This window comes from Triticum aestivum, chromosome 2B, assembly GCF_018294505.1.
Source record: "Triticum aestivum cultivar Chinese Spring chromosome 2B, IWGSC CS RefSeq v2.1, whole genome shotgun sequence".
In the NCBI taxonomy this organism is placed as follows: Eukaryota; Viridiplantae; Streptophyta; class Magnoliopsida; order Poales; family Poaceae; genus Triticum; species Triticum aestivum.
The window spans coordinates 739,882,155-739,896,930 of NC_057798.1; positions in this window are offsets into that span (position 1 = coordinate 739,882,155).

Below are 14,776 nucleotides of genomic sequence, written 5' to 3' on the forward strand. Positions count from 1 at the left end.
TCAGGACACCAAGTCCTCACCATATTCTCCTTGAACTAAGGTCACATAGACCTCGTCCAATCACTCGTGGTAAGTCTTCAGGCGACTTCCAAACCTTCACAAACTCGATCACTCGGCGATCCACAATTCCTCTTGGATGCTCTAGACCATGACGCCTAACCGTATGGAAGAAGCACAGTCTTCAAAGGTAACAACCGTCGGATCCACGCAGGATCAATCTCTTTAGTGATGCTCAATCACTTTGGGTTCGTAGGTGTTTGGGTTTGGGTTTTTCCTCACTCGATGATTTTCGCTCAAAGTCCTCGGAGGATGGGATGCTCTCAAATGACAAGTGTTAGTTTCTCTCGGAGCAGCCAACCAGCTAGTGGTTGTAGGGGGTGGCTATTTATAGCCTAGGGAGCAACCCGACATGATAAGACATAAATGCCCTTGTCTGATATGACCGTTAGGTGGATAAGATATTTTGGGACAGCTGGTAAAAGTGCAATCATGCCCTTAATCATATTTTGATGTTGATGACAACACATATGCTAGGGACTAATCATGTTTATCAAGTATATCTCAGAATTGTGTCTCAAAGACCGTGTGCATGGATCATGACTAGGGACAAAAAGCATGTAACTCAAGAATGGAGATACAAGATGTTGACTTCATTTATGGTTTGTTCTTGAGTATAGGGATCCCGCACTATTAAGAGGGGATCGATGGATCTAGTGAAAAACTTGCTCAAAAACCACTTTTTCTATACCTTGCCTTCGGACGTCCGGTGTTCTACGGACGTCCGGTCCCTCTTGACTGCCCGGACATTCGGCCACTTCCTGACGTCCGGTGTTCCTTTACAGAAGCATTTTTACGGATGTCCGGAACTCTCCAGACGTCCGACACTTTCACAATAGAAGCATTTTTACGGACGTCCGAAACTCTCCGGTCATTCGTGCTCCGGATGTCCGGCCCAGCTCGGACGTCCGTATCCTGTACACTGGGTTGTGGCTCACATTTTCACAGCGGCCGGTCGTCCGATGACTATCGGACGTCTGGACCTATTTGTGCCTCCGGACGTCCGACGTTCTCCGGACGTCCGGCCCATCCTGTACACTTATGTTTCTCCAAACGGTCACTTTTACCCACCACCTATATATATATATATATATATATATATATATATATATATATATATATATATATATATATATATATATACCTTTCCCTTCCACGGGATAGGGTTGACTATTTTTACTTTGAGCCTATCAAGAACACTCCTCACTCTCTCACTCTCATTCATCCACACCAAATCCTAGATTCCCAAGTGTTCTAGGAGCATTTGAGAGAAGTTCTCCAATCAAGTGATAGGTCCACTCCTTCCCCTTCTTTGCACCAAAGGAATTCGTGATTTGAGCAAGTTTTGAGATTTTCCCCATCGTTCTTGTTACTCTTGGAGGTTGGAGACTCCTAGGCGGTAGGAGTCATTCGGAGAGGAATCGAACTTTGTGATTACCCTCGGAAAAGTTTGTGAGGGTTTGAAGACCACCCCCAAGGTCTACCACTAGTGGTTGAGAAACGCCTCCGTGGTGTTGTCTCAAAGGGAGAATAGGGTGAGCCTTCATGGCTTTGGTGTGCCTTTGTGGTAACATCCACCTCTCTAACGGTGACTAGCTTTCCTCCAAGGAAGTGAACATCGGCATACATCCTCGTCTCCCGGTGTTGCGGTTATTCCTAACCCTAACTCTCTACTTGTGGTTACTTGTCTCTTTACACTTACGTACATCATATTGTGCTTGCCTACTTACGTGTTTGTGTTGCTTGCTTAGTACTTTGTGCTCACGTGCAATTGTTAGGCTCATCTTCATATTCCGCATTATTGCCTAAAATTGCTAAGTAATAATTAAAATTTGTAATTGTACCTATTCACCCCCCTGTAGGTCCATCTCGATCCTTTCAATTGGTATCAGAGCCTCGTGCTCTATTATTGTGGCTTAACCGCCCCAGAGTGAGATGAACCCAGATGGGACTCCCCTGGTTGTAGATCCTAAGGATAAAGGCGAGGTTTCTTCTGAAGTCAAGTCCTTTACGTCTCAGGATCTAGAACGGGCCCTTGCTAAGCAAAAAGAGGAGCATGATGCTTCTCTTGAGGCATTGGTCCAACTGAGATTAGCCACGTTGTTCGCGGTGCTTGCACCACACTCAAGTGGTGTGGGTTTGAGGCCAACCATGCCTACTTCATCACTTGGTCAACAACGTCCTAGCAATGAACACGCCAGTGTTCCTTGGCTTTATGCAAGACCTCAGGTTGAGAAACCAAGATATAATCCTCAAGGCAAACCTCCTTTACTTAGTGCTACTTCCGATTTTGCTTTGTGGAGAGTTGCTATGCAGGATCATCTTCGACATGGAAACGATGAGATGCTGGAGATCATAGAGTATGGCTATCATGTGGTTGATCCAAAGAACCCCACACCAAGAGAAATATATGACAAGAACCTCAATGACACGGCAATCATGTGTATAAGGAGAGGTATGGATGAAAAGCAAAGGAGACCGTTCATACACATCACAAGTGCCAAGGAACTATGGGAAAGTATTATACGATCCAGGACTGGCACTTCTACCCTCCGGAGTGCTCAATATGAAATTGCCAAGGGGCAATTGCAAAACTTTTGTATGGAAAAAGGTGAAACCCCCAATCAACTCCTTGAGCGTCTCATGACTCTCACTGCGGATATTGAGTCATGTGAGTGTGACAAGACACAAGATGGATTCAACATGACTAAGAGGTTTCTTGTGGATAAGTTGCTTCATGCTCTTGCTCCATATCACCATCAAATGGTGTGGGACATAAGACAACACCATACCTTCAAGGAAATGACTACAGATGACATCATATCCACCTTCCAACTATTTGAAGAGTCAAAGGCTAATGCCACAAAACATCTTGCCATGCATGGTTCCCCATCATCAAAGATCAATCTTGCATTGAAGGCCAAGCAAGTATGTGAAGATGAGCAAAGTGAAGAAGAAGAAGATGATGATGATGATGAAGATGGTGATGAGATTGAATCCGACGAGGGCCCTTCGTATGAAGACATGGCTCTTTTTGTCAAGAAGTTTAGCGCGGGAAAATTCAAGGGAAGATTTCAAAAGAAGAAAGTAAGAAAATGCTACAACTGTGAAGAAACCAATCACTTCTCCAACGAGTGCCCTTATGAGAAGAGAGAAGATAAACCAAGGTTTCCCAAGACCTTTCCCAAGAAGAAGTTGCCAAATCCTTTGAACTCCAAGCTCAAGAAGAGAGATGGAAAGGCAATGGTTGCTCAAGAAGAATCTGATCCGGATGATGTTAGTGGTGTTGCCGGAGTTGCTCAAGACTCTCAAAACACTTTGAGGTTAGTAAACAAGAGTGGTGACGTGGTCACCTACAACTACATGAAAGATTACAAGGGCAACGCTCACAAGTGCCTAATGGCAAAGGCCATGGTTGAAGAAGGAGAGGACCAAAGCTCTTCTGACAAGGTCAAGGTAACTCCACGATCAAATCCTCCTCTTTTCACACCTTCTACTCCTAGTGATGAGTATCTTGATGCGGAGGATAGCTATGAGGATGATGATCTAGATGATCCTATGATTGCTAAACTTAATAAGTTCATGTGCTCCCTCAAAGGAAAGAAACTCACTATGTTTCGTATGCTTATGGAGATGGTGAGTAAGCACACCATCACCATTAAGGAACTCGAAACCCTCGTCACCGAGGAAAAGGAAAAGTGTGAAATCCTTGAGCGGAAAGTCCAATATGAGGAAGCACGAAATGATGAACTATGCTTAAAAATTGGTGCAAATATTGATGTTCACACTAATGATCTTGCCTCCTTGAAAAAGGCTATTGACTCTTGCGAAGAGTTAATGAATGATAAAAGTAAGCTTGTGAAGTCTCATGCTTCTCTATCTAAGGATTGTGAGCTTCTATCCGTGTCTCTCAAGACTAAGGAAGGAGAGCTCACCGTTCTTAGAAAGAGTTTTGAGACGCTCAAACTTACTTATCTTGAAACTTTAGCCAAGGCTTACTCTTCCCCTATTATAAATGTTGATGCTTGTACTACTAACTCTAGTAGTGATCTAGCATCTATTCTTGAGGAAAATCGTTTTCTCAAGGCTCAAATTGAGAAAGGTCTCATGACATGTGCTCAAGGGCAAAAGAATCTTGATGAGATTTTGAGCCAACACAATGAGGTGTTTGCCAAAGAGGGACTTGGGTTTGACCCGAGCACAAGCAAGAAGAAGACGTCCTCCCAAAAGTGCACAACTCCTCTAAAAGAAACATTTGTAAGAGAAGGGCACAAGGAGAAAGGTAAGGTTGTGAGTGGGAAGGCCACAAGGGGCATGCCCACTCTCAACAAGCCTAAAGAGTTCATGCCTCCTTCCTATGTACTTCGTAAGACTAAGGATGGAGAAGTCTTTGCAAAATTTGTTGGTCCTCGAAATGCATTCCGGTTCTATGCTATTTGGGTCCCTAAGACCCTTGTAACTAACTTGAGAGGTCCCATTGCAAAATGGGTGCCTCTAACCAAGTCCTAATTGTGTGTAGGTAAGCTTCTCCGGTGGAGTGAAATGGGTGATTGATAGTGGATGTACAAATCATATGACCGGAGATAGCAAATTGCTCTACGATTTCATGGAAGCTATTCAACCATTCATGAGCATTATGTTTGGTGGAGGTTCAAAAGGACAGGTACTCGGGTTGGGCAAGGTGGCTATCACAAACGACATGTCTCTTGCAAATGTTATGCTTGTCCAATCCCTTAAATACCACTTGCTTTCTGTTCGCCAATTGGCTTCTGTTGGTTATGATACACTCTTTGGACTAACGGATGTGAAAGTCTTTAAGAGAGATACTCTCGAAGTGGCTTTTGTTGGAGAGTTGGATGGCAACCTTTACACGGTTGATTTCTCGAAAGAGAGCACATTCCATGCAACTTGTCTAATGGCCAAGGCTGACAAGGGGTGGCTATGGCATCGCCGGCTAGCCCATGTCGGCATGAGAAATCTTCAAGATCTCTTAAAGGGGAATCACATCCTTGGACTAACCAATGTCTCTTTTGAGAAAGATCGTGTGTGTAGTGCATGCATAGCCGGGAAGCAACATCAATCAAAGCACCCACCCAAGAACATAGTATCTACTTCAAGGCCCCTGGAGCTCCTTCATGTGGATCTTTTTGGGCCTCCTTCATGGGATAGTCTTGGTGGGAAAAAGTATGGGCTTGTCATTGTTGATGATTACTCAAGATATACATGGGTGTTCTTCCTCAAGTCCAAGGACGAAACGAAGATCACCTTCATTGATTTTGCCAAGCAAGCCCAACGCAAGTTTGACAAAGAAATCCGGGCAATAAGAAGTGACAATGGCTCTGAGTTCAAGAACTATACCTTGGAAGAATTTCTTAGTGATGAAGGGATTGAGCATCAATATTCAGCTCCATACACTCCTCAGCAAAATGGTGTAGCCGAAAGGAAGAACCGTACACTTGTAGAGATGGCAAGGTCCATGTTGGATGAATACAAGTCACCACATAGTTTTTGGGCCGAAGCTGTCAATACCGCATGCCATGCATCAAACCGGCTCTTCCTCCGCACTATATTGGAAAAGACTCCATATGAGCTTCTAACTGGAAACAAGCCAAATGTCAAGTACTTTCGTGTATTTGGGTGCAAATGTTTCATCCTCAACAAAAGAGAACGGTTAGGAAAATTTCAATCCAAAACAATTGAGGGTATATTTGTTGGTTATGGATCAAACTCTCACGCCTATAGAGTCTACAACAAATCCAATGGATGTGTTGTAGAAACTTGTGACGTGGTGTTTGATGAATTTAATGGCTCCCATGGGGAGCAAGTTGATCTAAGTGATGTAGGTGAAGAAGATTCTTCTCAAGACATTTTGACCATGGGTGTTGGTGCACTTCTTCCTATGGAACAAGAACCTCATGATGATGAAGAAGAAGATGGAGGTCTCACACATCATCAAACTACTTCAACATCCATACCACCACAAGCTCCTATTGTTCAACCGATACCCTTAGCCCAAGTTGAAGAGGATGATCAAGTCTCTCTTAATGATAATCATCAAGAACAAGATCATCATCAAGAGCAAGAACAAGAAAGTCCAATCATTGATGATGAACCTCAACAAATGCAACATGAACAAGAAGATCTTCCTCCACACGTGAATGATCCATATGTTGAAGATGTGGATGATGGACATGAAGTTGAACCTCGTGAAACCCTCACCTCCATCATGCCTCGAGTGGCCGGTCGTGTTGATGTTGACAAAATCCTCACCGGCATCTCGGAAGGTAGAGTCACTCGTAAACATTTGACAAACTTTTGTGCTCACTTCTCGTTTGTGTCTAGTATTGAGCCACTCAAGGTACAAGAGGCATTGATGGACAACGATTGGCTAGTTGCTATGCAAGAAGAGTTGAACAGTTTTGAACGCAACCAAGTGTGGTCATTAGTCAAGAGGCCATCTACCGAGCACAACGTCATTGGAACAAAATGGATTTTCAAGAACAAGCAAGATGAAAATGGTGTAATCATCCGCAACAAGGCAAGGTTAGTGGCACAAGGGTACTCACAAGTTGAAGGTTTGGACTTTGGTGAGACCTTTGCCCCCGTTGCCCGTCTTGAATCCATTCGCATCTTACTTGCTTATGCCGCTTTCAATGGTTTTACATTACATCAAATGGATGTGAAGAGTGCTTTCCTTAACGGTCCTCTACAAGAAGAAGTATATGTGTCACAACCACCCGGGTTCGTTGATCCCTTTCACAAAGACTATGTGTATAAACTTCATAAGGCTTTGTATGGCCTCAAACAAGCACCTCGTGCTTGGTATGATCATCTGAAGAAGTTTTTACTCGATGATGGTTTTGTGAGAGGGGTGATCGATCCCACTCTTTTTACTAAGAGGGACAAGGGTGATTTGATCCTATGCCAAATCTATGTAGATGACATCATTTTTGGTTCTCCTAACATTCATTTGTGCAAGAAGTTTGCGGCTTCAATGACCAAGAATTTTGAAATGTCACTCAATACGGATTTGAAGTTCTTTCTCGGATTTCAAATTCAACAATTTCAAGAAGGAATTTTCTTATCTCAAGCAAAGTACCTCAAGGATATTCTAGAAAAGTTTGGTATGTCTGATGCTAGTCCATGCAAGACACCCATGCCAACCAAAATTACTCTCACTGAAGACACAAATGGTACTCCTTTCGACCCATCTACTTACCGCTCTATGATTGGTTCATTGCTTTATCTTTGTGCATCTAGACCAGACATCATGTTCAGTGTATGCATGTGTGCTAGATTTCAAGCTTTCCCTATGGAAAGTCATCATAAGGCGGTTAAGCATATTCTTAGATACCTTGTTCACACCCCAAAGTTGGGCCTCTGGTACCCCAAGGATGCTAAGTTTGATCTCATTGGGTACACGGATGCGGATTGGGCTGGAGACAAAGTGGATCGTAAGTCCACATCCGGTGCATGTCAGTTTCTTGGACGATCCTTGGTGAGTTGGTCCTCGAAGAAACAAAATTGTATTGCTCTCTCTACCGCAGAAGCTGAATACATTGCTGCCGCTAGTTGTGCAACTCAGTTGTTATGGATGAGGCAAACTTTGAAGGATTACGGTATCACCTATAGAAATGTGCCTCTTCTGTGTGATAATGAAAGTGCCATCAATATTGCTGAGAACCCCAAAGATCATCTCCGCACCAAACACATTGATATTAGGTATCATTTCTTGAGAGATCATGTTGAAAAGGGTGATATTCACATTGATCACATTGGCACAGATTTTCAACTAGCAGATATCTTCACCAAACCTTTAGATGAAGCAAGGTTCTGTCGACTTAGGCGTGAACTTGGTATCTTGGAGCTTGACAACATTATGTGAAATCTAGTACCCATTCATGCATGAATCTAATGTCTTGTCATGATGTAGGCATATACTTAGGGGGAGACATTCAATTCATGAATGTTCTCACCCTACTTAATGCATAAAAAGAACCAACACTCTCAAAGTAACCATGGGTCTAGGCCTATGGTGCTTTAACATGATGGAGTAGTGACTATGCACTCAAAGTTCAAATCTTTCCGTGTCATGTCATGTCTACTCAGACATTGTGGCATTAGCCACCACTTGTAGTATATGGCTATGATTGAGTGGGGTAGGGTATTAGTTACTACATAAATAAATTTTTACTGTGGATGAAAATTGTCTTCTCCTTATCATGATCAACACTTACACCTTGCCTCCTGTCACACTTCTGGCGGCGGACGTCCGTAGGTTTCGGACATCCGTGTGGTTCTTCAATGCTGGTCGTCCGTAGGAATCCAGACATTCATAAATTCTTCTCTAATTACCATCGGCCGGTCGTCCGGCCTCTCTGGACGTCTGTGAAATCCTCTCTGGTTCCCTTAGTTGGCCTAGACGCCGAAACGTCGGACGTCCGTAAGTCTCCGGACATCCGTAATAAACTTTCTGTTACAATCTGGCCGGTCGTCCGAGGCCGCCGGTCGTCCGTAAAATCATCTCTGTCATCCTCTATTTTCTTTTGGTCCCGACTCCGGTCGTCCGTACCCCGCCGGTCGTTCGGATGCCTATTCGACTCCGGTCGTCCGTAGGCTCCAGCCGTCCGGACGTTTTTACTGGCCACTATATATAATGCGCGGTAGGGTTTCTCAACAATCCACATTTTCTATCCGCTATTTCCCCGCCGCCACCGCCACTCATGCTGTGTGGCCACTCACCGCGGCCGCACACTGACGTACCCCTCGCCGGGGCTCCTCTCCGCCGCGGATCTGCGGCCCTGCTTGGCGCTGCTCAAGCCCGACGGCCACCTGCTTGGCGTTTTCTCCTTGGTCCAGCCGCTCGTCTCCTCCGTGTTCTTCCTCCCTTCAATGTAGGGCATAACCTTCCCCCCTCATGCATTCACCCTAATCTATGGAGGGGTGTTGATATGTGCTTTCCTTCTCCCCTAGGTCATGATGCCTCGGTCCAAGCACTCAGCTCGCAAGCAAGTCGCCGGAGGGCCGGCTCGTCCGTCTCGTCGTGGTGGCTCCGACGACTCCCAGGAGGAAGATCACCCTCGGAAACGTGCCGCTTGTCCTCCCAGCTCATCCAGTGATTCCTCCTCGGGGGGAGGGGGGTCGGACTTTGAGGATGAGCTTGAGCAGGTGGATCCGGCCCCGATGGTTGGTGTTCGCGTCGCTGCACCCAAGCGGGCACTCGTCGTCCAACCTTTCACCCTCCTCCTCCTCCGGTGCAACCCCACGGTGATGCTCGCCACATCTCAATTGAGCCTCCACTGCCACTCGGCCGTCATGTTAAGCGTTTCAATGAGGTCCCCAAAGCTTCATATCTTAAATTGCATCGTGATGTAGATCAATTTACTGTTGTTAGGGATTCTCAGGATAGTCGCTTTCGCACAAATGTCCAAGCCGACATCTTCACCACGATTGTCATCCCTAAGGCTTGTCACTTCATGTTTGCATTGATCTTGAGCACATTCGCACTCATCCGAGAAATATCCGGGAGCCATTGAGCTCATTGAGTCGTCCAATCTAGCTGCTCCATTCGCCTTTCAACATGATTTTAACCACGCTGCCATCCATCAGTTTTATGCCACATGTTACTTTGCTCCTGATAACACTGTCACATGGATGACCTCCGACACTGCACTCACACATCTTATGCTCAGTTTGTCACTGCCCTTGGATTTCCCGACACTGGGTTCAAAATCCACAAGGATGACCCCAACCATAAGCCCAAGGGCATTGCGGTCTGTGCGGATCTCCTTAGACCTATACCAACTTTGTCTGCCACTGAAAAACAAAAGGGTCTAAACCAAGTCTCCATTTGGCGCTTTCCATTCAACATCATTTATCAGTGTATCATCCGCCATCTATCCCAAGATGGGTGACAAGGGCTCCTGCAGCAGCTACTGCATTGATCTCATGCATCGCCTCTTCACATCTCCTAAAGGGAAGATCAATGTTCCACACTTTCTATGGCATGAGATCCGCCTTGCTAGCTTCCAGCACAAGAGGGCTTTTCCTCATGCACCTTTCATTCAGGCTTTTATCGAAAGTGTAGCTCCCTTTCCTATTGCCCACACTCATGTACATGAGCGATGGGTCATTCCCACTCACATGGCGGCTGATCATGTTCCTCCTCCTCCCGCTACTGCTAGTCACACCGCCGCTAGTGTTCCTTCTCATGCTACCCATCCTCCTTCCAGTGCTGCCCCCTTTGGGCGCATTGCTCGTTTTTTTGGGAAGGCTCACTCTGCCATGATGAAGATGTTCACCTGCCATTGCTCCCAACACCACGATGTGGTCACTCGCATGGTCACTTCCAAGAACGCTCTGAAGGCTCGTCTGAGAGACTCAGGAGTGTATGATTTGAGTGACGATGAGCGTTTTCCTGCAGACCCCCCTTCTGACTTTGGTTTTCCCTCCGGTCCTGAGTGGGCTGATTTCTTCGACGAGGCTGGTGGCAGTGGTGTTCATGATGATGATGATGAGGATGATCTCTAATGCTATTATGTTTTCCCCCTAGTTCTCTATTTTTGGATACTTGATGCCAAAGGGGGAGTAGGCTCTATATGCATGTTTTCTAGCTCATTATGTAATCAAACTTATTGTTATGGTTATGTTTTAGCTTGTACTGAACCTATGTTATGAGTTTGTTGAATCTGAGATTTGGTGAATCTACATGTGATGAATCTATATGAAGTTTAACTCTTGATTATCGTGTGTATGAGATTTGGTTATACTGGGGGCATCATTTTGAGGGGGAGCCCTCATCATTTTTTTTAGTATCTATGGTATCACTTTGAGGGGGAGCTCGCTCGCTACTCATTCTTATTATGGTTATTGAGCTCCACAACAAATACTTCCGATTACTATTATGAGTATGCATATGAGTTGTCATCAACTACCAAAAAGGGGGAGATTGAAAGTGCAATCATGCCCTTAATCATATTTTGATGTTGATGACAACACATATGCTAGGGACTAATCATGTTTATCAAGTATATCTCAGGATTGTGTCTCAAAGACCGTGTGCATGGATCATGACTAGGGATAAAAAGCATGCAACTCAAGAATGGAGATACAAGATGTTGACTTCATTTATGGTTTGTTCTTGAGTATAGGGATCCCGCACCATTAAGAGGGGATCGATGGATCTAGTGAAAAACTTGCTCAAAAGCCACTTTCTCTATACCTTGCCTTCGGACGTCCGGTGTTCTACGGACGTCCGGTCCCTCTTGATTGCCCGGACGTCTGGCCACTTCCGGACGTCCGGTGTTCCTTTACAGAAGCATTTTTACGGATGTCCGGAACTCTCCGGACGTCCGACACTTTAACAATAGAAGCATTTTTACGGGCGTCCGGAACTCTCTGGTCGTCCGTGCTCCGGATGTCCAGCCCAGCTCGGACGTATGTATCCTGTACACTGGGTTGTGGCTCACATTTTCGCAGCGGCCGGTCGTCCAATGACTGTCGGACGTCCGGACCTATTTGTGCCTCCAGATGTCCGACGTTCTCCGGACGTCCGGCCCATCCTGTACACTTATCTTTCTCCAAACGGTCACTTTTACCCACCACCTATATATATACCTTTCCCTTCCACGAGATAGGGTTGACTATTTTTACTTTGAGCCTATCAAGAACACTCCTCACTCTCTCTCTCATTCATCCACACCAAATCCTAGATTCCAAGTGTTCTAGGAGCATTTGAGAGAAGTTCTCCAATCAAGTGATAGATCCACTCCTTCCCCTTCTTTGCACCAAAGGAATTCGTGATTTGAGCAAGTTTTGAGCTTTTCCCCATCGTTCTTGTTACTCTTGGAGGTTGGAGACTCCTAGGCGGTAGGAGTCATTCGGAGAGGAATCGAACTTTGTGATTACCCTCGGAAAAGTTTGTGAGGGTTTGGAGACCACCCCAAGGTCTACCACTAGTGGTTGAGAAATGCCTCCGTGGTGTTGTCTCAAAGGGAGAATAGGGTGAGCCTTCGTGGCATTGGTGTGCCTTCGTGGTAACATCCACCTCTCTAACGGTGACTAGCTTTCCTCCAAGGAAGTGAACATCGGCATACATCCTCGTCTCCCGGAGTTGCGGTTATTCCTAACCCTAACTCTCTACTTGTGGTTACTTGTCTCTTTACACTTACGTACATCATATTGTGCTTGCCTACTTACGTGTTTGTGTTGCTTGCTTAGTACTTTGTGCTCACGTGCAATTGTTAGGCTCATCTTCATATTCCGCATTATTGCCTAAAATTGCTAAGTAATAATTAAAAATTGTAATTGTACCTATTCACCCCCCTCTAGGTCCATCTCGATCCTTTCAGCTGGCGGGCAGCACAGCAATGGTCGGAAATTTGACTCTCAAATTCTTCAGGGCTATCATGTTCCTCACTGTGTAGGCAATCCGCATTGGCGAATTCCTAACTCCTCAGTCAGAACAAATTCCTCAGCGAGCAGAAGAACTTCGTCTTTGTCACTAAAGAAATTGACTGAACTGTATGAGATTTCCAAAGGCTTCACTCGAAGGGATTGGTAGGTATAGGATTTTGAGTTGAGCATCACATGGAAATTTTTCCTTAGTATTTCCCCGACCCCCTTTAACAGTACGGTGTTTCCTATGACTCAAGAAAGAGAAAAACAAAACTATGAAAACGAAAGTCTTCAAGCTTCATATTCCTCGCATGAAAATCAAGTCTTCACGGACACACCAATTTCTTCACTTTCAAAGTCTTCACGAAAGTCTTCAGGAATACCAAAATCTTCAGTCGAAGATATTCATTTTTAGGGGTCGACTTTCTCTGTAAATATCAAACTCCTCATAGACTTATAAACCTGTGTACACTCACAAACGCATTAGTCCCTTAACCTATAAGTCTTCAATACACCAAAATCACTAAGGGGCACTAGATACACTTACAATCTCCCCATTTTTGGTGATTGATGACAATATAGGTTAAGTTTTCAATGGGGATAAACATATGAAGTGTAAGTACTGATATTGAGGAATTTGATTGCAAGATATAGAAGAACTCCCCCTGAAGATGTGCATAGTAGTAGTAGTAGTAGTAGTAGTAGTAGTAGTAGTAGTAGTAGTAGTAGTAGTAGTAGTAGTAGTAGTAGTAGTAGTAGTAGTAGTAGTAGTGGATGAAGGCACGTATCGGTTGATCAGACCGACGGTGCCGTTGTATGCGCCATGGCGGGGACGACGCGCAGATCGGAGTCAATGGCGACATTGTCGGTGATGTCCCGGGCGATGACGACGAAGACAGACCGGCGATGGAGACCACGCGGACGAGCGGCCGGCAGCGACGCACGAAGGCGTCCCTTGGGCGGCGCGTCCAGCCTTGCCGCGCGGTTGATGACGAAGCAGCCAGTGAAATCGACGCCGATGTCGGAGTAGAGGCGCGGGGGTCGACGGCGGCGGCGGGCGACGCAAACCGGATCACATAGACCGGAAAACCAAAAATTAGACGCCGATCAAAGTGACCGGCAAGAGAGAGAAAACCTGGATCAAAGGATCGGGAAAAAGACTCTCTAGGGTAGCCGGTCGACACGACCGGCGGACGAACCCTAGTTACGGGCAGCGCGGCCCCCGGCGGCGGTCATGGAGGCCGACCGCCCCGGGGGCGGCGCGTGGGTGCGAAAGCGGCGGCGGCTAGGATTTGGATCGTGATTAGGCTGATACCATGTTAGAAGGGAGAGAGAGAAATTGTTGCAGAATATGATGGATATATTATTGAGCCTCGAGGGCGAGTATATATTGAGTACAAGGCTTGGAGGGCAAGAAGCCTCTCCTAGAGATAAGGTAGGAATCCTAAACTACCAAATACATGTAACCCAAATATATCTCTAACATGAAACACCGGGTTAGATGACAGATTAGCACCGATGTTGTCACACCACAAAACTGGAGGCTGAGCCGGAGAGACACGCAACTCTCTCAATAGAGACTGTACCCATATGATCTCAGCAGTTGCATCAGCAGCAGCCTTATACTCAGCTTCGGTACTACTGCGAGAGACTGTGGCCTGCTTATGAGCATTCCAGGCGATCAAGTTAGAACCAAAGAATACCGCATATCCTCCCGTGGATCGCCTGTCATCAGGACTACCAGCCCAGTCTGCATCAGAGAAAGCTGAGAGCTCACACGATGGTGCAGGCTGGAGAAGCAAACCATAGGAGGCAGTAAGACAGACATAACGCAGAATACGCTTCACAACTGACCAATGAGATGTCCTGGGAGCACGCAGAAACTGACACACACGGTTGACTGCATAAGAGATATCAGGCCTAGTAATAGTGAGGTATTGCAGACCACCAACAAGACTGCGATACTCAGTAGCATCATCAGACGAGAGAGAGTCTCCATCAAGAGCAGACAACCGATCAGTGGCAGACATCAGAGTGACATCATGTTTACACTGAAGCATCCCAGCACGCCGCAATAAGTCCAAGGAGTACTTCTTCTGAGTAAGAGTCAGCCCAGCAGAAGAACGGGAAACCTACAGACCAAGGAAAAAAATGCAGAGCACCTAAATCCTTGACAGCAAAGTTATCACTGAGAGCAGTCAATCAGCAACAGCATCAGAGGAACTGATAAGAATGATGTCATCAAGATAAACCAGGAGGTACATCGTAACCTCAGGACGCTGTAGGAGAAACAATGGGGTATCAGTAGTGGAGGGAGTAAACC